Consider the following 26447-nt stretch of genomic DNA (forward strand, 5'->3'; position numbering starts at 1 on the left):
TTCAAGAGTGTATAGACTTTAGTTTTGATACATACTTCTTTTGTCCAGCTTTATTAATGCTCACTTGACGAGGTTTCAGTTAACAGTGTTTTTACGGACTCGGCAAGGTTTCAGTTAACAATATTTTTACATTCTTATTATACTACATTATGAGAGCAATAGATTCTGTGTTATGTTTCATTTAGGTAAGCAAAAAGAGCATTAGCATTTTGGTAATTTCTGATTGAGTATTTATATCAGTTATTCCAGCATTTAATTCCTTACTTGTACTGTTAAAAAAAATTATTCGATGTCAGTACAGATACAGAGGATTTTACAAATAGTATAGTTGTTCTGGTGAGGATAATTAATTTGAAACATGTTTTTACTCTTAATATATGAAAAGATTACATTGACATTGAATATTTCCTACAGTTATTTGAGGAACTCTGAGCCGATTAAACAAGGCAAACAAGAGGTTTTCTTAAGCAATACCGGCTTTTTATTATAAAATGATTCCATAGGTTAATTTGAGCAAGCATACAAAATATGAACTGGATAACACAAGTCCCTACTTATTTTTCTGATTGTCTGGAATTTGTTATCCAGGAATTCGGGACTGACAACATGTCCATCAGTATTGAAAATATTTATTGTAACTACAACTGTAATTATATGAGCCATTTACCCTGGAAGGGCTCTAAAGTGAAGCGAATCATCCAGAAGTATTAGAGAAAAACAATGGAAATTAGGTACCGGATTCTATTTCACCTGCACATAATAGATTGAATTGTGTTCACTGTGGTAATAAATGTGGACTGACTTCGTAATTCTGTAGTTTTAGTGTTCAGATAAACTAAAATCATTCATGCATAAAAAAAATAATATACTGGTTTGGTTTAGTAGCATTCCTGGCTACAACTGAAATGTGGAAGAGTTTGCCTAGTGCAGTTCAGGAATCTTTTGATCTCCGAATGTTTAAGCGGGGAGCAAATTCATTCCTGCTTTTCACTGACGTCTCCCGAATTCAGGTGTATCGGCTTTATTTTCTGTTCCCATATAGCCTACTTATTCATTTATCACCCTTTCCTATAACTTGGATCTCTCTGAAGGTTGATTTCCCTTTCGAGTCCCCTTGGGTTTATAGCATGTTTACTCTGCCCATAAGGGTTTTCAGCTGAAGATGTGAAGAAAAGGAAAATGAACAGGAGATAAAATAAGATTGCATTACCAAACATGGGGTCAAGAAGAAATGTGACATGGTTTTCTTTAAATCTGAATGCATTCCTTGAAATTATAGTATGACCTTGTGTTTCGGGGTTAACAAGAATTCTTATAGTGTCTCTTCAATGATAAGATTAATTATAAACTGTCATGTAGGCAATAAAGATCTAATGCATCGAATAAATATTTCTTGACCATACTAGCTCAGTTTTTTATTCTTCTATAAATCGATTACCCATCCAGTCACTTACTAATTTATTTGTAAATTCATATAACACATAATGGAACTTAGTTTAGTACTTTCGGGATTCCAACCAGCATTTGATCTTTGTGGAGTGCTTCGACGTTCAGAAATTTGGTGTGCATGCAATGGCTCGTATTTCTTGTTGGCTGCTGACTATATTGTGCCTTTGGGGTTCATCCATTTACTGACGAGAGAGAGAGAGAGAGAGAGAGAGAGAGAGAGAGAGAGAGAGAGAGAGAGAGAGAGAGAGAGAGAGAGAGAGAGAGAGAGAGAGAGAGGAAGCTAGGTCGGAGATGGAAACTATTCTAATTATGAAGGTAACATTGGCCTGAGGTTCAAATTCATGGAAGTTTCTTTACAAAGATGATAAAATATTGTAACAGTCAGGGGAAAGAATACCGATACAAAAGGACCAATGTCAGAGGTAAATAGCACAACAGAGACTCAAGAATACATACACGGTGGAGTTGTAGTCCTGCTGATTATTTTCTTCACGGTATTTTTGTAGGAACACTGCTGTGTACAGGCAACACATGTTTTTGTTTTCACGTGGATTTAACAATGTTTTGCACTTACCTGATCTGAGGGACTGGTTACCCGCAAGATTTAAGGAGCCTGTTTGACACATGAACAGTCTTCTTTTAGAAATGTTCTTCACAGTTTAAAAAATCATCTAGAAACAAAGGGGAAATTGACAACAATGGCACCATCATGTCACCTAGCCTGCTAATTTTATGCATACCTCCTTGAGATATATTGCCCACCCACACACACACATGCGCGCGCGCTTCCGTTTACAGACTTACCCAGGTCTCGTAGACGGAGATTACAAGGCAGTCAAAGCACCTTTGCCAACTATAACCATACCTAATTTTTGCATGTATTGTGTAGTACCTACGTTCGATAGTTTTGATATTTATGGAGTAAAATGAAGTCGCCGACGCCAGAACCGAGAAAATCACAGACTTAAGGATCCTAAAACAATTCTTGACGTAACTCCACCCAACCACCAGGTAGGCGGTGAATGGATATGCTTACACAGTCTAGGCTTCAACAAATTCGATAATGGCCAGCAGGATATGGAATTGTCCCCGTGGCTGCAAGACTGCATTTGTGCTATTGCTTGCCACTTTGTATACAAGCGAGAAGACCTGTGGCAAGATTTACTGAAGCGTGAATAGGTAATTATTTCTATAGTGGGTAATACTTACTTGGCCACCCCAGAAGTGCGGGCGGAGCTGTTAGATAATTACGTCATTTTGACGAGGAGTACTGGAAGTCGGACAATACCCATGAGAGCGTGGAAGTTGGAACCAGTCATCATTGACATCGCTAGCGGTGATGATGACCTCTTCCTCGAGAGTGATGATGAAGACATTTTGTAAATAAATTATGCATAGCGTTAGAAGTTTTATTTATACATCCAAAACATATTTATTAAAATAATGATTATAACAATATGGTCCTCATTCAAACTGATTTCAATATAGTTTCCTTTCCATACATATCAATATAAATCGTGTTACATTTGATTGATATTAAGTAGATAAATAATAGCTTGACCTCAATATCTTGACTGCTACCATTACCTTTTATTTGCAGCGAGTATACGAGCGCTGTTTAGGGTGCTGTATGATATAAATGAAAAAAAAACAAAGAAAAATAGCAATCGGTTACTTTAACTGAAATAAAACAATGGCGTTGACCTTTACTCCTCTAACAATTGAGGGAAATGATGTATCATTGCTTTTCATTTGAATTCTACTTGTAGTGACCGCTCCTGACATGCTGCAAATAGAAGGCTATAGTGTCGAGACCTGATGCAAAACAAAACGGAGTGTCTTTTTGTATTTCCGCCCTGAATAGATGTAGATCTAACAAATAAGCTGTAGACTGGTTCATTATGTGGATGAATTACATACATTGAATTATTTGTTAAGTAGAAACAATACGAATTTCAAGAAAATGGAAGAATTCCAAGCTAACAACTTAGTCCCAACAACTGGTGTGGAAGTTGCGATGAAATCTCCACAAAATAATAATAATAATAGTAATAATAATAATAATAATAAAATTACTGAGAATCATTGATATCGCTGAAGCATAGTGTGTGTACTAATATCCAAGGCCAAGAGAGACAATGCCTTCCCAATTGGGTGGAGCCGCTTCCCACCTGGGGTAACTACGAAGGCGATGACGTATCTTAGAGGTACCTGCTCATTACGGTAATTCACCTGCTGACGCAATAAGGAGGTAAACAACGCTCCGCCTGCACGGGGGATTTTGGGGAAGTGAACAGACCTTCTCTTTCTCTTAGCTTTGTTATTATCAATTAGTGAGTAAGTCATCGGGAAATGGGCAGAACCACAGTGAAGAAACGTTTTCCCCATATGAAAACGTCTCCTCACTGTGTGTGTGGAGCCTCATGGCGCCATAGGTTAGCGTCACTATTGTGTTCAAAACCCTTACCTGCGATTTTGATGACTCTGACATAGGAAACACACTTTTACTCTGATAAGTACCAGAACTATTGAACTTAGGTACTACATAATACTTGCAAAAATTAGGTAGAGTTATAAAATATACACTTGCCAACTTTCACCTTTATCCGATGCTTTGATAAAAAGGTGTTGCCGAAAAACCGTGTTTCATCGGCTCTGAATCCCTTAGTAGGGTCTTTGGTTGTATTATAAAGTCCTTGTTACTATAACAGTACATTTTTCACCCCTTATCGAATAAGCAGACTTTTCCCATGCAATGTTTCTTTGATGTCTAAGGACACTGACAGAAAGATGCATACAATTTAGTGTCAAAAAAGTTAAACAAATAATTTGTAATCCAAATTAACCATTATGTAAAATATAATTTTTGATACTTTATTATGTTGATCATTTCCTGATTTTGAGAAAAGAAAGATAATGTCGAGATGCTTTTCTCAGCTCTTAGTATAGTCTTCATGTTCATATGCATGCTGTACCTTAAACGTTTTGTGACCATCAAAATACCACCGAATTCAGTTGACTAAATTATGATATTGGCAATAGTTAAGGTTAAAGAAACAAATAACGAAAAGATCGAAATACCGAAATCCGTTTATTAAAAGATCAAATCAATGAATTAAAACAGCTTGTTTAGATGGCACGCTGCATGATATACCTTATGATATGCTGCAGTCAGTGTGCTACATTTAATCATAAATGTTCAGAAGAAGTAAAACACTGTTTGCCTTATTATTTTTCGCTGCACCCAGAGTGGTAATGTAAGAAAGAGAAGTTTTAAAATTTTTATTATTTGAGCATTTTACCTTAATCGTCGTCATAAAATAAAAACTGAGCACATAGAGGATAACATTGATAACTACATTTGTTTTTCAAGATTAAGACTCATATATTGAACTTATCGTTTAATAAGTCAACTCTTGATTACCTTTAATTATTTTATATAATTTTTACGATCCAGAACGAGTATCCATTTCCTAATATATGTATCTATTAATTACAAAAATATTAAATTCATTAAATATAACAATTTGATCTCCATCTTCAATTAAGTGAATTCATCTTATTTCATATTCGTAATCTTAGACAGATTCTATCCCATAGATCACTCCCTTTAATAGTTGGTTATATGATTTCTTATGAATATTCAAAGCTATTAATATTAAAGGAAATTCGATTCGACTGGGATTTGATTGATTTTATTATTCGCTTATTTACTTTATTGGATGTGGCACATGATGTATACGCACAAACACTCACACTCATACGTACATACGCACAGAAGGAAACAGTTTTAATGTGTTAGATAGTTAAAGGCAACTTGTTACGACCCTGTGTTTGATAATCCTTTATCAAAAGGAGGGGAATTTTTTTTTATATACACTCATGCAAAACGAGAGGACTTTGATTTATCATGGAAGTATAAGGAAGCCGTAAGTACATTACTTGGTTCCCTCGTTAAATACGTGAATAATGGTGTATAATCTCGTTTTTCTTGAATATATTTTTAAGACATTACCTCCCATTTGTTTTTTCTAGATATCATATTTATTTGTTAATTGAATTGATGCTTGTTTAGGAAGCAGCAGTTTGCTTCTGTTAAGAGTGGTTGTGGAGACAATTTTATATTTATATAGAAAATAAGATATATCTTTTTGTTCCCGAATCCTTCTGTATACAAATATGTTTACATTTTCTTATGAGCCCAGCAGTCAGAAATTGCGCGGTCTGTAAAATAAAACTATTTTGCTGCTTTTTGTAAGAGAACCCGTATCTTTTCATTGTTAATAAATGTTTTGTGTTCTCTTTCTCGTTTTATAACTTTGCCATAGGTGATACGAATGTCATCTGTGTACAGTTAGCTCGTTATAAATAGGTGAATATATGGTATGAGCCGAGACTAAGAGATTTGTTCGTGAATCAAATATGCCGTACTAGAACTCCCTTTATAACTGGTCATAAGTTTACTGAATAAATACTCTAACATTTTATTACAACACAGTTCTCATCTTGGCTTCCATGATTATTCATTGTGATTAAAAAGAGGAGCTGAATAAATTGCATTGCAGTTACCATGTGGGGGCTCAGTTATGTTTCAGATTGTTTTTTTAATGTTTAACTCATCTCTTAATGTTGATTCGATTCCAGTTTCGGTCCACCTATATGTTGTTTCACTGTGGGGGCAATGTTTCACTTCTAAGCAGTAGATAAAAAAAATCTGCCATTTTCCAAGATATTAGTTAGTCTTGTAGTAAAAACCATCGATTTTCATATTCTAGCGTACTTTTGGATACAATGCCTACGTTCATATCCAATCTGGGAATTATGTAACGTGATGTAGGACATTGTAAGTAACTGCGATTATATATTGATCTATTTTGACAGATGGATCATGGTGTCAGAATTGAATTTTGTTACAAGATCCATTAGAGGACATGGCATAATTTTGAATTGATTCTGACAGCATCTGTCACTTCTTTTTTGCTTAATATTTGCACATATGATTCTTTCGGTATCTGTTAGGGTTTGTCTCGCCTGTGATCCTCAATACTGTGATATTTTTTGTTTTTGTTTATGCAAAAACAAATTTTTCGATAAAAATTACTACAAATTGAGGCCAATGAGACTGGAGGCCGAGAATGTCTGTCCGCCCTCTGTTGGGAAATGAAATAGGAAGGAAAGAAAGACGATGTTAAAGAAAGTACGAGGTAATGATTTTGTCATGTTTTCGTAGTAATATGATTACGTTATCGCGTATATAGAGAGATATATGAATTATCTATCTTTCCCGATAAAATTCGAATGGGTAAAACGGCTGTTGATTAAATATATTTCATATAACTTTCGCACAGTTAAATGAATTAAGAACGTTCCAGCTCATACCTTTATTATTTATTACCAGAATACTACAATTCAAGTAGAGAAACTGCAGAAAGAATCGGTCATAATTAACTATTGTTTGTTTTATCATTTCTCACATGCTTATCAAAAAAATATCAGGCCCACGCGATTGTTCAGACTACCATGAACATCATGCATATAAGTTATCCTCCCTTTAAATGTAATATTATCGAGTCTCCCTTAATATTCAGGTCATTTATAATTCCCTGTCTAGGCTGAGTACGCAACCATCAATCACATTCACACCTCCCCAGGCACCATCACTGAATTCAAATTTGTTTTCTCCTATTTTCCCTTTGTTAACGTTAATAAGTGTGAGGCATTGTAACTGTATAATATATAAATGCTCAGCTGTTAGTGTTTATGATATATCTTATTAAATGGAATTACGGGAGAAATAGTACAAGTGTCTCATTTTCACTTTCCTCAAGTCCACTGATGTGTTTATATTTAAGAGGAATTTTTAATGTTTCCGATATACTAAGACGCACACATTTCCTGATATTGGAACTGGATTCTGAAATGCTAATAATTCCATTGCTCAAAGTTTTTTTGTTTGTTGTAACATTTCGTTTCATTTATATACATTATATATATATATATATATATATATATATATATATATATATATATATATATATACAGTATATATATATATATATATATATATATATATATATATAAAAGTATAGATAGATATAGATATAAAAACTCACACACACATGTGTATATATATATGTATATATAAAGATAAAATCCATTTAAGAACGGAAACACTGGAGTGCTGCAAGGCCTTTCGACGCTAGGTCCTTTACTCTGCTAAGTAAAGGACCTAGTGTCGAAAGGCCTCGCAGCACTCCAGTGTTTCCGTTTCTTTCGTGGATTTTATCTTTATTTATATATTCATCACGTTCCATATTTTCGTGATTCAGTTATACACACACACACACACACACACACACACACATATATATATATATATATATATATATATATATATATATATATATATATATATATACATATATATATATATATATACATATATATATATATATATATATATATATATATATATATATATATATATATATATATATATATATATATATATATATATATATATATATATATATATATATATATATATATATATATATATATATATATATATATATATATATATATATATATATATATATATATATATATATATATATGTATATAAACAGTATATATATTCATGAGGGAGAGAGCTATTTCCGCTCGTTGAAATAAAAAAAATAGAAAAAGCCTCTATGGTAGCTGAGTAAAGCATAGAAGAGATACTGGTAATTCAAAGTTCAGTGATTTATTCGAGAAATTTTGAATCGTAAATTTTTAATCAAGAAGTATGGCTAACATGTATGTTTTTGAGTTCAATTCCATAAGATATAAAAGTTCCTAGGGAAGCCGTTAAAGCATGCCGTGGTAACATGTTAAATAATCCGTGTAAAAACTACATAGATAATCGAAAAATAGTTTAAAGATCTGTAAAAGGTATAATTTTTGTTGTGAGCGAAGGAAGCAAGAAGAGTTGAAAGTATAAAAACATTTTTTCTTTCTGGTATCTGACTTTACAAACGAGGGGGTCTGATCTGCGGCAGTGATAATAGTTTGGATAAGGTTAAACAGAAATGCTAAATTAAAGGAGAAACACATCCACAAGTATCTAATTTGAAAGTTTACGCGTCTGCTAATTTGAAAGTTTACACTTTTGCTAATATGAAAGATTAAACAAATTATAATTTACAAAGAAGCACAGTATGGTTGGAGATGTATGAAAGGTTTATAAGGGTAAAGGCATATGTTGTTATAAATTCTACATTTAAAGATTCACAAATGAATATATTTGATCGTAAAATAAAAGAATATAGTTATCTCTCATCCAAATGTTGATTGAAGAGTTAATTTGATAAGCTAGTGTCTTTTGGGAAAGAGATTGTGATCCTTCAGTGTTATATCTCGGAGAGGAATTGAACCCATAGGTGGAGACAAATTCTGTAATTAACAGATGCATTTGATTAAACTGTAGCGTGAATATAACCTATAAAAAGTAGCAAATGCTTCTCGAAAAACCAAATATTTCCTTTATAATAAAAGCCTTACATACAATACGAAATATTACTATTATTCTAATACCGTTTCTTTAACGGATTCTTTTTACACACTTTCATGCCAGGAAAATGGAGAAACCCTGACAAGAATCAAATCAAAAAGATCTTTTTATAATTTAACCGCTTTTACCTTACAGGCTGGAAATCTAAATTTCTTATTTTGGGTGGTTTCCCTGGATTTTGCTCTTTTGCAAATATTTGTTTGTAAATGTTCTAATATATAGGCATGTGGAAATATAATCAGTCATTATATCAGTTTAATTCTAAGAGATGGTATCGATATTAGTTTTTATAGCTTTGATGATGATTACGAAGAAAACTGTCGATTTCATGCAAAAGAAAGAAATATAGATGATACATTTAAATAAAACAGAATTTTCTCGAGTTTTTGTTGGTGATTTATAACCAATGGGTTAAACAATAAAATGATATTTGTTTCACGGGAAAATAGTGAACACTGATGATGTTGCAACTGACAGCACTGCTTTCGATCCAATGTCCATCAGGTTAATTATAAAGATTTTATTCTAATTATTGCTTATTTGTGAGGCCTTTTATCTCGCTGAAGTAATAATGCCTGAAAATACCTGCAATTAAAAGCTACTAATCACTTAACTGACAAACATATACTAGCAATCAGCTGCGCCACCATGAAGGTTATCCTGTAATTAACAGCATTAATCGTTTAAATGAGTCTAATGAACGCAGAAAGAGAAAGATAGATTTCACACATATTTTGCGGATTGGAAAAACTAAAATTTTTTATATATATAAAATATAGCAGAAGAAACAGACGAGGACTGGTAACTGGACAACTGAAATTTTATCTTAAAATAAAAAGAGAATAATTTGGTGTTAATTTTCTCTTATATTCTGGAGAGCAACATTTCTTTTGAGCTTAAGACGATTCAGAATTTCATATACGAAAAGGGGATAAGAAAAGTTTTTAACTTTAGCTGTATTGAAAAAATAAGGGCTGTGTTTTTGTATTTTGTTTTCCTGTCGTGTATATCACACTTATGCCCTCGCCCTCACCTTTATTTTCGAACCATTCTTAATTCCTTTTCTCTTGTGGTGGCTCGTGATTAATAGAAGCATTTTTGCTGGCTCTGATGCCCCATCCATTAGATAAGGAAAACGGATAGGATATGAGATGGATGGTAGCGTTGGTGCCATAATGATGAAATATACGTTTTTGCTAATCTTGAGTAATGTATTCCCTCGCTGAACTCGGTTGCAGTACCAATAGTACAAAGAGCGTTTTAAAAATCACTGTTTCGTATGCTTATTTAGAAGAAAATTTTTGTATAATTTGTTTTTTTTAGTCTTTCTGCAATAAATGTGAAGTAAAGTAAGCATACTGATTTTCTTCTTTAAATTTCAGGAAACGATTCGTGAAGGACATTTTACTTGTGTATATTCATTATGAACCTCTTCCGTTTTATCAAACCTTTTTTATATTCTTCGTAAGCTTTTAAAGGGAATATGTTATTGAGCTCAACTTTAACATTTTTCCTCTGTATTAAAGGCTAAAAAAAAGGATTTGTGGGGAACCTTCGGTCGCTACTTCATTTACTGAAATGCATCTGTAATTAACGTTTTCTACCTTGTCTTTGATGGAAGTTTATTTTAAGAAATATTTGAAATTAATTAGCGCAGAAACAGCCTTTAAATGTTACAATAATCTTTAACATTTCAATCTCTCCTTCACAAGACAGCGTAACGTTTAGCCTCTTTCAGTAGCAAACAAAGTTTTTCCTATTTTCCAATTGTCTGATGTTGTTAAAGTTATATGCGCAATAATTTCTAACATGGGTTCTGTACATTGTATTTTTATCATTTCCATTGTCTATGAGAGAGAGAGAGAGAGAGAGAGAGAGAGAGAGAGAGAGAGAGAGAGAGAGAGAGAGAGAGAGAGAGAGAGAGAGGCTCTCTAAGAATTTTTATTCAGTTAATTGGCACGAGTTGTTTGATTAACGAGAAAAGAAATCCTTTTATAGCGTCAGTCTGTCGTTATTCACTCAGTTCATTCACAACTGAGTGGCTGTTAGAGAATGTTCATTTATGACTTCATATAAATCATTTTTATTCGACTGAGAGGCTAAAAGCTCGCGTGGATACTCCGTCGATAATGAAGGCTACAAAATATTTTACTTTTGCTATGCTTTGTTTCTCTTGAGGGAATATGAGGAACGATTGTTATTTCGGGATAATGGTAGAGAGAATATAGTGTTAAAATATAATAAAGGTTTAAGGAAAGTTAATATAAAAGCCAACTAACTTCCTTAAAATCATGCCTGTAAACGGTAACGCATTTTGCCTTTCATCATTTTAGGTAATTTTTCTATTCCGGGTAAACCTACAATTCGGAAATTCGTCTCCATTTAACGCAAAAGCTAAATGTTATTCAGCTAGACTTTATGTAATGATCGTCTTTAATGTTATAAAAGAAAGGAAATCAAACTCTTTTACTCAGATATATGTGCATGTGTTCACACTTACACCAGCATCCACAAACCAACGTTAACGACGGTGTCTTTGGCAACGCTGCCCGAAAGGCAATTAGGGAAGCAGAATGGAGGAGCTCTGATGGGGAACTAATTAAAAAGGCCCTTGCATATTTAGCCTCTTCACCCTTATGGCCTCAGACTATGATTTTTATATTTTAAGGTTTACGTTGGAGGATAGGGATGAAGTTGCTGTGAGGGATACGTTTTAGGAAAAAATATATATATACATCTAGTTGAGGAGGTAGTGAAATAAAGATAGACTGAGTGAAAATGGTATAGTGAAGAATTGCCTCCTTGATAAAACAAAGAGCGATTGTAATCTAGCTTCATATATTTTTCCATGTAAGTAACACTAACAAAATAATCCTCTAGCACCAAGGGCTAAATATAACTAAAAAACAAAGGTGTTATATCTAAAAAGGACTAAGTACAGGGAAAAAAAGATGAGTGGATGATTTAGCTTTGCATTGACGTACAGAGAGTCGAGAAACAGTGAATGAGAAAATACATGGAAAAATGTGTGAGCGATGTGGGTCTCATACGATTGGGAGCTAGATGCAGAGAATGCTTAAAAGTTAATGGTTAGTAGTAAGCGAATTGTTACTATAAGGTAAAACGTGTTCTTTAGTAGGTGCTATGCACATTATGAGTGGGAAGTTATTATGAAAGGAAGGATAATTAAACACTGAACGTACACAAGGTGAGAGGCTGAATTGTGATGATAAAAATGTTTATGAATGTGAAATATTGGCAACAAACTATATTATGATGAAAATGTTCTGATGACATGGTATATGAATTAGTTAATAACTGAATATGGAAAACAGTAGCAGATAAGAAAGAAGAAACAGAGTAAATTACTATTATTTTTTTATTAAATTATTATATTAAACAAAATTAGACAAGTAATAAAGTTTGAGAAGGATCAGCATTATAAAGAGTGAAAATATGCTAGATTTATGAAGCATTCCTTATGGAGAGAGAAAAAATGCTTTCATAAGACTTGGACATCTGATATAAATGTTACAAGGAAGGTAGTTATCTAGTTAACTTAACAGACTAGACAGTGTTTTAGAGTCACTGCTAATCTCGTTAATTATATAAATGTCTGCCATTTCGTTTATTTGGGAGGCTAATTACTTCGCTAAATTGATAATGACTGCGGAATCCTATAATTAAGCTCCTAATCTGTTTATAACAATAAGCTAGTGAGGCATCATATTGAACTATATTATTATTATTATTATTATTATTATTATTATTATTATTATTATTATTATTATTATTATTATAAAAATCAAAGTACAAATGTTACTTAATTGATTCTTAAATAAAAGTTGGTAGGAAATGCAAAAGTAAACAGGTATGATAAATGAATTTGTTTAATATTTCCGAATGAATTCGATATGAATTTAAAAGTAAAAAAGAACCTCGAGGATACTCTTGCATCGCCTGGTTAGGTCTAATCCAGAGTTACACACGAAGACTTGTATTCCCTTTCAGTTCTTACCTGGCTTGCGTGCAAGGTCACGTGTTGGCATACGAACACAGACTGGATGAAAATATTTAAATTCACTGCCCTAATAAATTGTTCTTATGCATTACTTGCAACATGCTCTGAGTCAAGTTCTTGGATACGCATTCCTTTGACTTTTAAAACTTTGTGGGGGTGTAGTAATGTACTAAGGATGTATTAAAGATACAGCAGAGGATATAAAGATTTGAGTATTCTTTCCATTCCTGCTTTTAGATGAAGATTTGAGTATTCTTTCCAGTTCTGCTTTTATATCTCCTTTTTACTTGTATCATTCCCATTCAGTGAATCCTTTTCATTATAGGCCCAATCCTTCAACTTCCAGTTGTTTTTAGTAGCTTGCTTTAACTTATAACCGCATTATCAGCTATAAGCCCGAGTTATGCAAATAAATTTATCGGAAATTTTTTTTGAAATATTTAATTTTACTGTAAAAGTTATCATGGATATTCCGTAATTCTATTCACTCTTTCCCCATTTAAGGTTAATATCCGTATCACATAAAAATCCTTTATTGTTCTATTTTCTTTTGTGCTGCTTTATGATTAATGGGGCATTTGGTTCGTTTTAATATCGCGTCCATTATCTAAGGAAAACAGGAAGTTTATGATGAAATGTGGTATTGGTAGTATGCCAATAAAAAGTACAATTTTGTTGACGACACGTTAGGCAGTAGTTGCTATGCTAGAAAGATGTGACAATATTAGGTTTTCAGTGTTAACTGAAGGCAGGAAAGAAGGATTAAAAGTTTTATCAGTACTGTTTGAATAGGTTTCGCACTTTGTGATCGAACAAGATAGATGCATATATTACTTCGAAACGATTATTTGTTTCTTTACATAAAACCCTCTGGTAGTTACTAGTGTATGTTTTAATAGCTTTTAGTAACGGCATTACTTTCCATAAGTTAGGAATGTATGCAAAGTTCTATAAATTGCTAGAAAAGACAAATGGAAAATCAGAAACTTTGTAATGGATTTTGCCATGAATCTCGAGAGACTTGGTTGCATAAAAAGGGAGTAGAAGTAAATCTTCCAAGTTGAAAGATGATTGTAAACTGCCACTTTGTATGAAGCGTGTTAGAAGAGGAAAAATCCGAGAAATTTCGACATTTTTTACAGAATTGTGGTGTTATTTAAATGTAAATATTGTAAATTATTTTTTTCAATTATCGTTATAAAACATTTCAATGATGAGTCCACTTTATTCCCATTTCCATTATCCACTAGATTCTTCATATAGTAAATGCTGTCGAGGAAATGAAAAGAATCTAAAACTTTAACTGTCTTGTTGAGAAAAATACAGACACTTGCACAAACTTCCACAAACACTGCTAATAACTGAGCTTTTATCAACGATGCTGCGAGTCAAGAGGGGCATCAATATGGAGGAGCTCTGATGCGGAATTGATTAAAAAGATCCTCGTATATTCAACCCCTTCACCCTTATGGTCGTGAAGTATTTTCTTTTTTAATAATACTACGCCGAAAGGGGTTGCAGGTACGAGAAGGGGAAACGTTTTACCAGTGAAAGAATAAGTATTCTCTTTATTTTTTGATGGGCTAATTGATGTGTGCACTAGAATTTTTAAGATAAGCGGAACCGGAATCGTAGGAAAAAGGAAGGTATTGTTTAACTCTCTATATCACTGGCAGATATGACTGCGTAGACGTTCACTGACAAAGGCATGTGTTACTGATACAGAAAAAAGGACGTTAAATAATATATAAACTGATTTCTCGTAATCGGAGAAATAACGATCACTGATGTGATGGAGTTGAAATGTAATGAAAACTGAATATTAAGAGGGTTGTAAAAATTCTTGTGAAATTCAAAGTATAGCCTGATTTTGATATTTCAAGACAATGGCTTTCATTAAAAAACGTGTCATTGGATATACCGATAGTTCTACATAACGAGAGAGAATGATAAATCTGACCAAGTAAATCGATGAAGGTTGTACTGTACTTTCCATTTCTGTTCATCCCTGAAGTTTTTATTTAGTATAAATATCTTTATTTGTGAGGCTGCTTATCTTGCTGAAGTAATAAGGGATGTAAGTTCCTTGAAGCCAGTCACTAATTTCTTTCCTAATTTGCTCGGAAAAGCATTTTACTTGACGTCTATAGAAGCCAAACGCTATTTAAAAATGTTATTTCCGTCGAATGAATGTGTCATGCAAATGCAACGTTATAACAAAATCTTATCAACTTGCTAGAAGGTGATTTGCATTCAAATAGAATAAGCATGTGTAAGAGAATATGACATGAGGACAAAATGTTTGACTTAAAACTGTTTAGTATGTCACTGGGTTACTCTTATGTGCCTAACGAGTTAATTGTAAAAGTTTCAGAGAATAAAGTTTTCTGACAAAATTAATTATATTAGATAGACCAATTTTTAGTGAAAAATATACAAATTTCTATAATGATATTGATATATACTTTTATTTGGATTATAATAACAAATTATTATTATTATTATTATTATTATTATTATTATTATTATTATTATTATTATTATTATTATTATTATTTGCTGATATCTAAAAATATTTCCTTTTAAAAATTTGCTTAAAGATAAATTTGTTCTCGGCTTTATTTCATCTATTTATTCCTCAAACATTTGGCAACGTTTTAATTTATATAATCCCATAGCTTCTTGATATCACTTGAAGGTAACAAACCTTCATTAATCTATCTGCCTCTGTGTTAGTTCGTGATTAATTGGCAAATTTTGCTGGCGTGGATGTCTCATCCATTAGATAAAGGAAAAAAATTGCGTCTATGATAAATTATGGACTTGGTCGTATTTTAATGAAAAATACGATTTCGTTCATAATGAGCTATGTGGTGATATATCGCGCTGGCTAAAACTTGCAAAGATAGGGGGTGTATTGGTAATTAATGGATGGGAAAAAAAAGAAAATTTCTGCTACATCTACTAATGATAAAATAATTCACGAAAAAAGGGAACTTAATTTCATAAGGCTATAATAGAAGAAGGAAGAGAGAGAGAGAGAGAGAGGTTCTCCAGAAATTCTGTAAGGGAGGATGTTTACCATCGTTATTTCTGTTTTAGAATTTGTAATATGAGTGTATTTATAGTTTTTTTATAATTTTAATTCGTATCAAGTTTAATTAGTAACTGTAGAGCATATTTATTTTATGTACGTACCCAAGTATGTGTTGGTTGTTTTTTCTGTGAACCAGATGATCTAGTTATGGCGAAACTACAGGCGAAATCCTTTCTTTTGTAAGTCCTCGCTGATACTGCCTTGTTCTCTAACAGAGGTCCTTAAGGCCTAAGATATAAGCCCATTAATAAGTAGAGAGATAAGCGTAAGCGTCGGACTGTTTGCAGGAAGTTAACGATAACTGGGTTGTGCGAATTACTCTCCAATAAATCTCCATTACGCCAGAGCCATTAGAGCTTTTTATTGGTGCTGTGCAACAGAGTAATTGCATCCTCCCATTAATTAGCTTAGCCAGCTCGATTATTCAAGTATACTCCTGCATCCAAACTGATCCTGCTCTCTCTCTCTCTCTCTCTCTCTCTCTCTTTGCCGTATAGGCATTGTTACTCTTGAGTGCCAGGGAAGAATTAACCGTTACTTAGGAGCTACAATTTACTGACATAATAAAAAGACGTCGATTGTTTATTAACGTAAACTTGTGGTTAATCCGTAATTAGAGCTAAAGACTTGATTAGCCATCTTTTATTTTCGGCCATCATTAACTGCAGCCAAATAATCGCTATACCTAATCATATGTCCTTACTTTGTAACGCTAATAATTATATTCATATTACGTTCTGATCTTTAGTGATAATAAGAGGTGGCATACACCATCGTTTTGATAGCGAGAGCGCGTGAATGATGTGATTAAAGTTTCATTCCTTTTCCACTGGCTATTATTTAGTGAAAAATGCGTTTATGCATCTTTCAGCGCCATGCCTGGCTCGCCTTTCTGCTTAAGCATTAAATTATCGCTATGGTAATGCACCCATTTTGCACCGAAGAATATCTAATTATCACCATTAGCGTGAATAACTGACATCAGAGTTTTCTAGTCGTGAATTAAGACGACTTCATACAAATTCACCCAGTCTAGCCTGTCTCTTTAATCTACGAATTAACCTAGAGCAGTTCGATAAACCGATGACCTCATTTAACTGTGTGAGCAAAATGCAGCTTGGAAACAGTAGGTACTTCATTACTAACAAATTTGAGAAAAAGTATTTGTACATGATAGCAAAGAGAGAGAGAGAGAGAACCTTATATATTTGATGGTAGATTCTACGAGTACTTGTATAATATAGTTGTTATAGATAAATTAGGACATTGTGCCATAGCTCTGTTATACAGCACCATCAAGAAGCTGTATTGATTCTGGTTTAAAGGGAATTTATTCGAGTGAATGATTCGCTGGCCTCGGTTACCATCAATTTCTCGAAACAAGTCGACAATCAGGGTATCTCTGTACTTAATTTAAGTAGTTTTTGTACATCACACTTTAGAAATCTGTGTTCCTTAATGGTTGTCTTCAACGATACAGTATAATAATCGCGTTAATAGTGATTGTTTATTCAGTAACATCTCTTGACCTTACTGCCAACTTAGTTTTTGTGACAGGTTTTTATTCAGTTGTATCAACTTACTTTTTGGCCATTTTGCCTGAAAAGTATTTATATTTGCTTATGATTCGTTCATAATCAGTCATAACTGACCTCCCGATGATCAGAAAAACATATCTCGAGAAAAAGATTCTTAGATTCCCATTCGTTAATGAAAGATTTAATGTAAAGTACTCGACAATTTTAATAATTCGTTCAAATGCTACGGCTATTTTGGAATCCATTTGCATGTTCTCATCACTTTCTGTTCAGAACCTGGAGGCTGTTTGTGTTTCTAACATTAAACAATTACTTTCAAGCTCTGTTGCGTCATTCTCTCATATTTATTATCTGATGTAGCATTGATTTGAATGTTGCAATTGGAATTTTCTCATTTAATCTTATACGCCTGTCATTCAAATACCTGTGCCTTGTCTCATGTAAAATAACTTACGATAACGTGTCTGTCATATATTTATTATTGGTAGCTACTAGTAGGTTATGCATACGTTAATTGATATCTGATATTAAGTGAAATAATGTGGTAACCGGGCATTACGTTGCAAGAATAATTTTTCTAATATGATTCTGATTTTGAAAGGAGTTATAACAAATTCTGAAATGTTCTGGATACGATGAACATAGAATACAATTTGCCTTAAACAGAATTAGCATAGAAATTTATACTTAAAATATTTCATAAAAACTCACCTGACTATGAAAATTTAGAAAATCAGCGGCACCAAAAGTAAATAAAAATCAACAAAAAGCAAAACAAAAATCTAAATGTGTAATTTCATGGAGATACATTACTTGACGTCACTTAATCCCATGGCATTCCCTCATTCATGGAGTGTGGATGTACTTCGGTGGGTTCTATATTAATTTCTCATATTTATTCCCATCTCATGAAAGTTCTTTTTTTCTATTTTTTGGGCATGATAATTGTTCGGTCGCAGATAGTTGTTTTGTGAAACATACGAGCTGTTATTGAGGAAGATAGATTTATAAAAGGAAAGACAAATATAGCACGATCAGGGAGAGATCAGGATTGAAAAAATCAAGAGCCAGAAGGAACCTTCAAACTTCGTATTAGTCGTAAATTTAGAGTAATTTTTTTAAATTTACAATATCCACAATATGTAGCCATTAAAAGCGTTTAAAGCATATACCGAAGTCAATTATCACAATTTCTGATACTCTCAAAAAATACAGTTCATGGAGATTTGTTACATAATCTCGTCTGTCTCTCTCCGCCTTTCACTCTGTCTCCTAGTCTCTCGTTTTACACATACACACACACTTGCGCTATATATATATATATATATATATATATATATATATATATATATATATATATATATATATATATATATATATATATATATATATGTATGTATATATATATACACACACACAAGGTCTTACACGAGTTTATGCAAATATTTCGGGAAATTAAAGAACAAGTAATTTTGAGCAGGTTATGTTCTATAAAGATATGCAATTTAAAGCTTCGTTTGTCGGTGGGGAGAGTTTTAAAATAACAGTTCGTCATTAATACTGCTCTCGGGAGAGGGAGGGTGGTAACGCGAAGTTGAAGTGGCATGGGATGGGGGAGGGGCCAATAGATTGCTGCTCTTACAATCATGATTCTTTATCTTGCAAGTAATATAATTTTAATGATTACCTTACAGCAGTACCATTAGGCCTCACGTATCAAGTAAGTGGTGTAAATGCTGCTTGACAACATTTTTTTGTGGTTATTGAATTCAGAGCGCTCTGTCCTGCCGCCCTGTCAGTTTCAGGAATCAGGAGTCATGACTAGGCTTGCGCCTATGACTGGTGTCTGAGAAATACTTCTGATGGAGAGGGAGAGATTTTTAATAATACATTTATTTCTTTGATGGGTGTCTAATGAATGAGCCTACCCTTGATGGAGGGGAGATTCAGTTAGACTTGCTTATTTTTATTTTTTTGTTGTTGGTGTCCAATGAATACCATTGATGTAGAGGGAAAGGGTTTCAGTGAAGCATACATTTTTTCTTTTGTTCAGTATCTAAAGAATAAATTTGACTGGGAGGTATTTTATTCACACCAGCCTAATCTCTCCATCCTCCTTCCCATTTCCCCCATATCCCTGACTACTCTGACATCCCATGTACCCTCACCCGAGAGCAATGGTAATGATAAAGTTATTTTAAAAATTCGCCTCACGACAAACGAAGCCTTAAAATGTATATCTTTACAGAACAATTTATGCTCAAAATAACTTTTTCTGTAATTTTCCAAAACATTTGTATAAATTTATGTTAAACCCTGTATATAATCAAAAGTCACACTGGTCTCTTTAGAGAATAAAATTCTAAGTCTTATTATTTTGAATGTGTCGGATAAGGAGTATCACTGAAAAAATGTGTTGATATTTTTGCATGTATCTGGATTTGTTGATACTAGCGGGGAAAAGATGAAAAGGAAAGATACACAGGGAAGTACTTGAAAAATATTAATTATTTCCTTCATTTCCTAAGCAGCTCAAAGTGTAGTTAGACAGGAGTGGCCCATGTAGTGTCAGGAATACAGGGGCTGCTTCAGAAAGTTTGAATATAGTTTGAGGTTTTGTATGGGTAAGATTGAAAGTAGTGGGAAAAGGAATTATAATAGTAAGTAAATAAAACCAGTAATTGAGAAGAATGAGTGCGAAAAGAATGTTTCTATGAGATTCTAATGTTACCCTTTGCTGGGTTTGAGAGTATAGAAAAGATAGATATTGTAAGCTATTAAAATGCAAAGGCAGATTACAGCTTAAGATGTGTCTCTTTTGGTATGCAAAAAATTTCTTTATTAAATGAGAATAATGTAAGTATCATGGAAATGTGCTCTGAAAGGAACTTGAAGTGTTATGTATATGTTTTATTTTTTCATACCCAGGAAAGAGAAAGTTGCATGAAGAAGTTTTTGGATATTAATTATCTTTACAGGGTAAATCTGATTCTTTGGTAAAAAAAAAAAAGTCATTAGATATAGGTAAATAGAAGCTGGAGACGAATGGGGTGAAATGTTCCTTTAAATATTCTCAAGAAGTAGCTTTGACAGGGAAGCTATCGGTAAAGTGTATAAGGCGAAACTGGATCATATATGGGTTAACCAGTAGAGTAGTTGTTAGGTAGATACTTTGGAAGATCTTATGCAATTTGAGATTGGGCCCCTTAATGAAGGTGTTGTAATTACTGTAGAAATCTGAGGGCTTGTGTTTAAAACGTGGACTCAGTGGGTAGAATTAATCCCCAGAAATTGTTGTGAAAGTTCTTAAAAGTAAGCTGACTAAGCTTATGGATATTTATATATGCATTTATTTGTACCTTGTCGAACGTTACAAATTGGTAGGAATGGCATACCCATCTATATGCATTACAGGATTATCTTAATTACATGCTCTCTCTCTCTCTCTCTCTCTCTCTCTCTCTCTCTCTCTCTCTCTCTCTCTCTCTCTGCTATGTGTGAGTGTGCGTTTATTACTATCTTATCTTTCCTCTGAATAATTATGCACAAATTCTAAGAAGTAGATACATTTTTTACAGAGAGTAATCCCTTGCATTCCTTAACGTAAAGCTTTTACGAGTATGTAGCGAACAGTGATTTCCAAGCTTCCAAGAGAAAAAATCACGTGAATCCAGACACCCAGTGAGTGTAATTAGCGAAATTCAATCCCAACTGTTCTTTTGGAATTTCAATTCCTTTGACGTAACGTCCACGTACATTCTCTGTATTCTCCTGTATGATGTTTTGTTCCGGCTCAGGGTCTATCGTTTCCCTGTATTTCGTTAAATACGGACTGAAGCAATGGTAAACTTTGTCTATAATGATTTAAAAAAGTGTTAAAATGAATTGCAATAATGTCGAGAAATGATAACAGAAACAGTTGGAGAAGCCTGGTGCACACAAATATTCGTATTAATTACTGATGAGCTAAATTTCTATCTTTATCAAGGTGTTCGATAACAGAACAATATGAATAGTAAATGTAAACTAAATTATTTCCTAGATAACAAGTTTCATATGCGACTATAAACAATAAAATCTATTAAAACCAACTTGCGTAATTTTATGAGCTAGGTGTAAAGATAATGAAATATCATTAACAAGCAGAAAACGTTGCATATCAGAAGGTGAAGGACCAAAACCTCAATCATTTCCATTATGCTACTTCTGACTACGATTAAATGTAAATGAAATATTTTCCTTTAGCTGAGATCCAGAGGATTACAGGATAAAATTATGATTCATTCACAATAACATATGAATGACATGCTACGATGATTTTCACGACAAAAAAATAAATAAATAAATAATACATTTTTCTATTATTCACAGGTTTGGCTTCTTAACTTCTTAGCGTGCGTCATCCAACCAGTCAGCTTTGATGTACGATGAATCTCATCCTGGCGTATCTTCACCTACTTTGATCAATGTCGATGTTAATAGAAGCTTCAGACCAGGTAAGACTTAACACCATAAATCAGATTAACTTTGGGAGGGTAAGGGTGGGATGTATCCACGTATGTATTATATACAATATTTAGTCTGTCCCCTTAGGATCAGCACATCTAGGAGAGGTAACTTGAGTTGTATTTTCAACCGGTTTTGAACTCGATAGTTGGCGCTGGGAATGTTCGAAGAGATACTTTCTCTCAGAAAAACAGAACCCACCAAGATTTTCATAATAAAACTATAAGCCATCGTAGAAGGAGCATACTAAAGGTTGTTGAACCTTTAGTAGCTTCAAGAAGAATTATCGCTTTTAAGAACACCTTGCCATCGGTGGTTGGGTAAGAATAAGCTGCCTTATGTCAGAAAGGTTCCTTGCCCTTACTCGGCTGTCATTGGAGTAAGGTGGTAGTGTTATCAGGTTTGGCGTGTATGAAGGATTGTACATGTTTAAATATATATATATATATATATATATATATATATATATATATATATATATATATATATATATATATGTATAGTATACACTATGTATAGTATATATATATATATATATATATATATATATATATATATATATATATATATATATATATATATATATATATATATATATATATATATATATATATATATATATATATATATATATATATATATATATATATATATATATATATATAAACTATTCGTCAGGTTATATCTTTATTTTATCCATATACCTGTTGTTAAAATTAATTTTCGCTTATGAAGTGGACATTTTATCTCCTAATAATTGCTAGCTGTTATAAAAAAAATATTATAGCACAACCGCGAGAAATCTTAAGTTCAGCCTTTTTTAATCCTTCCCTTTCAGTATGAATCACTTTACCTGAGCTGGACACGAGCAGCTCAAATAACCACTGTTTCCAATAAACACGCTACATCGTTTCCCCTGGACATTTGTAAAATCACAAACAATTATGTCATGAGTCCAAACATGATGTCGTGTGTTCTGGCAACACGAACGCAGTATATTGTGTTTCAAGCTTTCTTAATGCAATACAACAGTAATGGCCTGTGAAAGAGATTGTATTAGATTTGTATTCTTATTTCTTTTTACTTCTGAGAATAGGAGATGATAACCGCACTGACTGAGTAAACATCCATGCAATTAATAAATGCCATATATGACGAGAGTTTTCTGGAGTTTTACCTGGCTAATTTCATTCTTTCTTCCGATTTGAAAACTGTAGCTATCTGGAGAATTTTATGTATATACATATACTGTATATATATATATATATATATATATATATATATATATATATATATATATATATATATATATATTGAGAATTTTTGTGTGTATATATATATATATATATATATATATATATATATATATATATATATATATATATATATATATATATATATATATATATATATATATATATATATATATATATATATATATTTGTGTGTGTGCGTGCGTGTGAATTCAGACGTGCGGTAATGTTACAAATTTTTACATCATGTTTAAGTTTCAACTGATACATCTACATTTAGCATTACAAAAGTATAATACTAATACCAGGGATTACTGAGTTTTCGTGAAAAATTGTGTGCAAGAGAGAAGGAGAGAGGGGGAGAGAGAGAGAGAACAAAGTATCTCCTGAATGGTCTCACCAACAGCGGCTTGAGGATTACCTCATCGAAGCTCTTTCGTTTTGACGGCATATATTTCAGTGAAACAACAAAGTTCATTTTGTTTTTTCTCTCATCCTATCTTTTTTTATCTCCACATCTAGATAGACAAAACAATGCTTACGTCAGAATAGGCTTACTACATTTGAAGGGACACAGTCATGTACCCAGGCAAGAAAGAAAATCCTGTTATTACAATCTTCTCACTAACTGCAGAAATTATTCGGTAATTCCTTTTGAATTAAGTGTGCTAATCCATTTAGCTGGAAATCATGTATCATTTCCATACGATCTCTTGATCACCAGCAAAGGATGATTGATTTACGCGAATTTGCTCAAAGGAGGGCCGCCGTTTATCAAATCTGATGTGCTCAACTGCACACTCAGATATGCTTCGCTGAAGACAGTAATTGTTTAGAGTTAAACAAAGATCAAATTACAATTCTGTCCTGTAGTTTACATGTATATGAAGAAAGATAGCTGCAATTTAACGATACTGTATATTGATAGATTTGTATCGTCTTTCGGTTATAATTAGTGCCAAGCAACGTTTTTTATAAACAACAACTGAATAGTTGGACATGGTCAAATAAGGTGAACCATTAAAGAAAATATTGCAATGCAAACATAGGCTTATAACATTTCAGAGCAAACCTAACGACTTTGCTCTCGGAGCATTGATGAACATTTATAATTATGAATAATTACAAAGATCAGGAGTTCAGTGTATTACTAATTTTTATTGTAAGTAATCTGTATAGTGAAACTCTCTTCCCCCTTAGATATGGAGAGCGTTAAAATGACAAAACGTATATGAGTTCATGATTAATAAGAAAATTAACTGACACAGACGGAAAAATCAAATGAATATCTTAATTGCAAAACATACGCTTGCAATATTCTTCGATGGGCTCTGGTCTGGGTCCTCTCTTCCCCCGAGTCCGTTAAATTGACTTGTCTGTCAAGTACGTTTCTACTAATAACTCTTTTTGGGTGAAAATATTCGTCATTTTACTTATTCATATATACGTTGAGAAAATAATGTCAGTAAACTTGTTTCGGTAACATAACGTCAGCCATTCCAAAAGGGGCAAATTATGTAAGAAATGACTAAAATGGTTTCCATCTATTTTAGCTTGTTAAGCCGTTGGTATGACATTTCTCAAGATAAAAAGATGGTACGGATATTTACATTGATACCTGTTTATTTTCTGTCATTGCCTATAACGCGGAAAATGTCAGCAAAATTATATAATTAGGTTTTAAGGTCCTTGCTTGCCAACCAACCTTACATTCCATCACCAAACGTTTAGTTTCCTGTTTTATCTGCAATGACTAGACACCTCTACAAAATCTGATACATTGTTTTGTTCATTTATGCAGCTTCTTTTACCACATATTCGTAATATTTCTTTTGTTTTCACCAGTTCAGCCAATTGTACTCTACATTTTTTTTTATTCAGAAGGTACTTCATGAATTTCTTTACGCTGCCCGTTTTTGTCTTCCATAAATACATCACTTCATTTCAAAACTTCTTGCTATTGCCTGGTTACTTCTTTTCCCCACCTATTGAGTAACTCAAGTCTCCCAACATCCTACCACCATTTGGAAAATTTTCTCCAAAATATGACAGAATTTAACCATTTCCATTCTCCCGACTTCTGGCATTCCATTCATGCCTTCATCTCCTTAGATTCATTTAACCTCATGGTCTTTGTCTCGTTTCTATTCACGTTACCCCTTTCCTTTCATAAACAATCGTAATTTAATATAATGTTCGCTATTATCATAAAGACTGACATAGTTTCAAACAAATCGCCTATTTCACCATTCTACCGAAACTCCTTCCTTAACAATTTTCCTTCTTCCTTGTTGTTGTCGCACCACTGTAGCTTAACCCTCTCAGTTGATGTTTGTTCTGTACGTAATATAATCATCATAATATATTACTTTGGGGTATAAGCGTTTTACTACTTACGAATAGCAGTATTCAAACATTCATACGGGTTTTATAGCTATAGTACATTTTCAAAAGAGAACAGACTGAAGTTTGTTAGTTACCATGCACCGACTCTTCAAGAAAAGACATTAAGGAGAAGGTGCAGCTCGGTATATTATGTTGCTCTCACTTAACGGAATGCAGGTGGTATGACTTTACCATGTTTTATCTAGGCTCCTCTGTCAGTCTGGATTTATTTAATTTATCAAGTAGAATTTAGCGTAATGGCTGTAGTTACCTTTTATTGTGTGGCAAGTATTACGGAATATCATAAAAATTATAAAAGCAGTAATAAAACTTGTAACTGATAATGACAATGGCAACTAATTGAAAGTTAAAAAAAATACAGGTGAATCATCTTTGGAAATAGTGTAATGATGATCTGCATCACATGATTTTTTCTTGCTAAAGATCATTCGTTAACTACATGAAAATATAAACTATATGATGCCTGCCATGTGCAATTGCAATGCTATTACAAAACTTACTTGCATTTGATTAACATTTCTACCTTAGTTAATAACATCAAGAAGCATGGGAATAGGGCTTTGCTTGAAATTTTGGTGTACTGAAATAATACCGGTAACAGTCTTAAAAAATATTTGACGGT

General features: G+C 32.9%; 1 long non-coding RNA gene across 1 annotated transcript in view; it reads left to right on the top strand.

Annotated features, from left to right (window-relative positions):
• LOC136848922 (uncharacterized) overlaps nt 1-22150 on the top strand; it is a 390446-nt gene extending 368296 nt beyond the window's left edge. Inside the window, exon 5 of the long non-coding RNA XR_010856181.1 lies at nt 22032-22150. This is a non-coding gene — a long non-coding RNA (uncharacterized lncRNA). The remainder of the gene's footprint in view (nt 1-22031) is intronic.
• Nucleotides 22151-26447: the final 4297 nt, after the last annotated feature.

This window comes from Macrobrachium rosenbergii, chromosome 20 (assembly GCF_040412425.1).
Source record: "Macrobrachium rosenbergii isolate ZJJX-2024 chromosome 20, ASM4041242v1, whole genome shotgun sequence".
Taxonomy (NCBI): Eukaryota; Metazoa; Arthropoda; class Malacostraca; order Decapoda; family Palaemonidae; genus Macrobrachium; species Macrobrachium rosenbergii.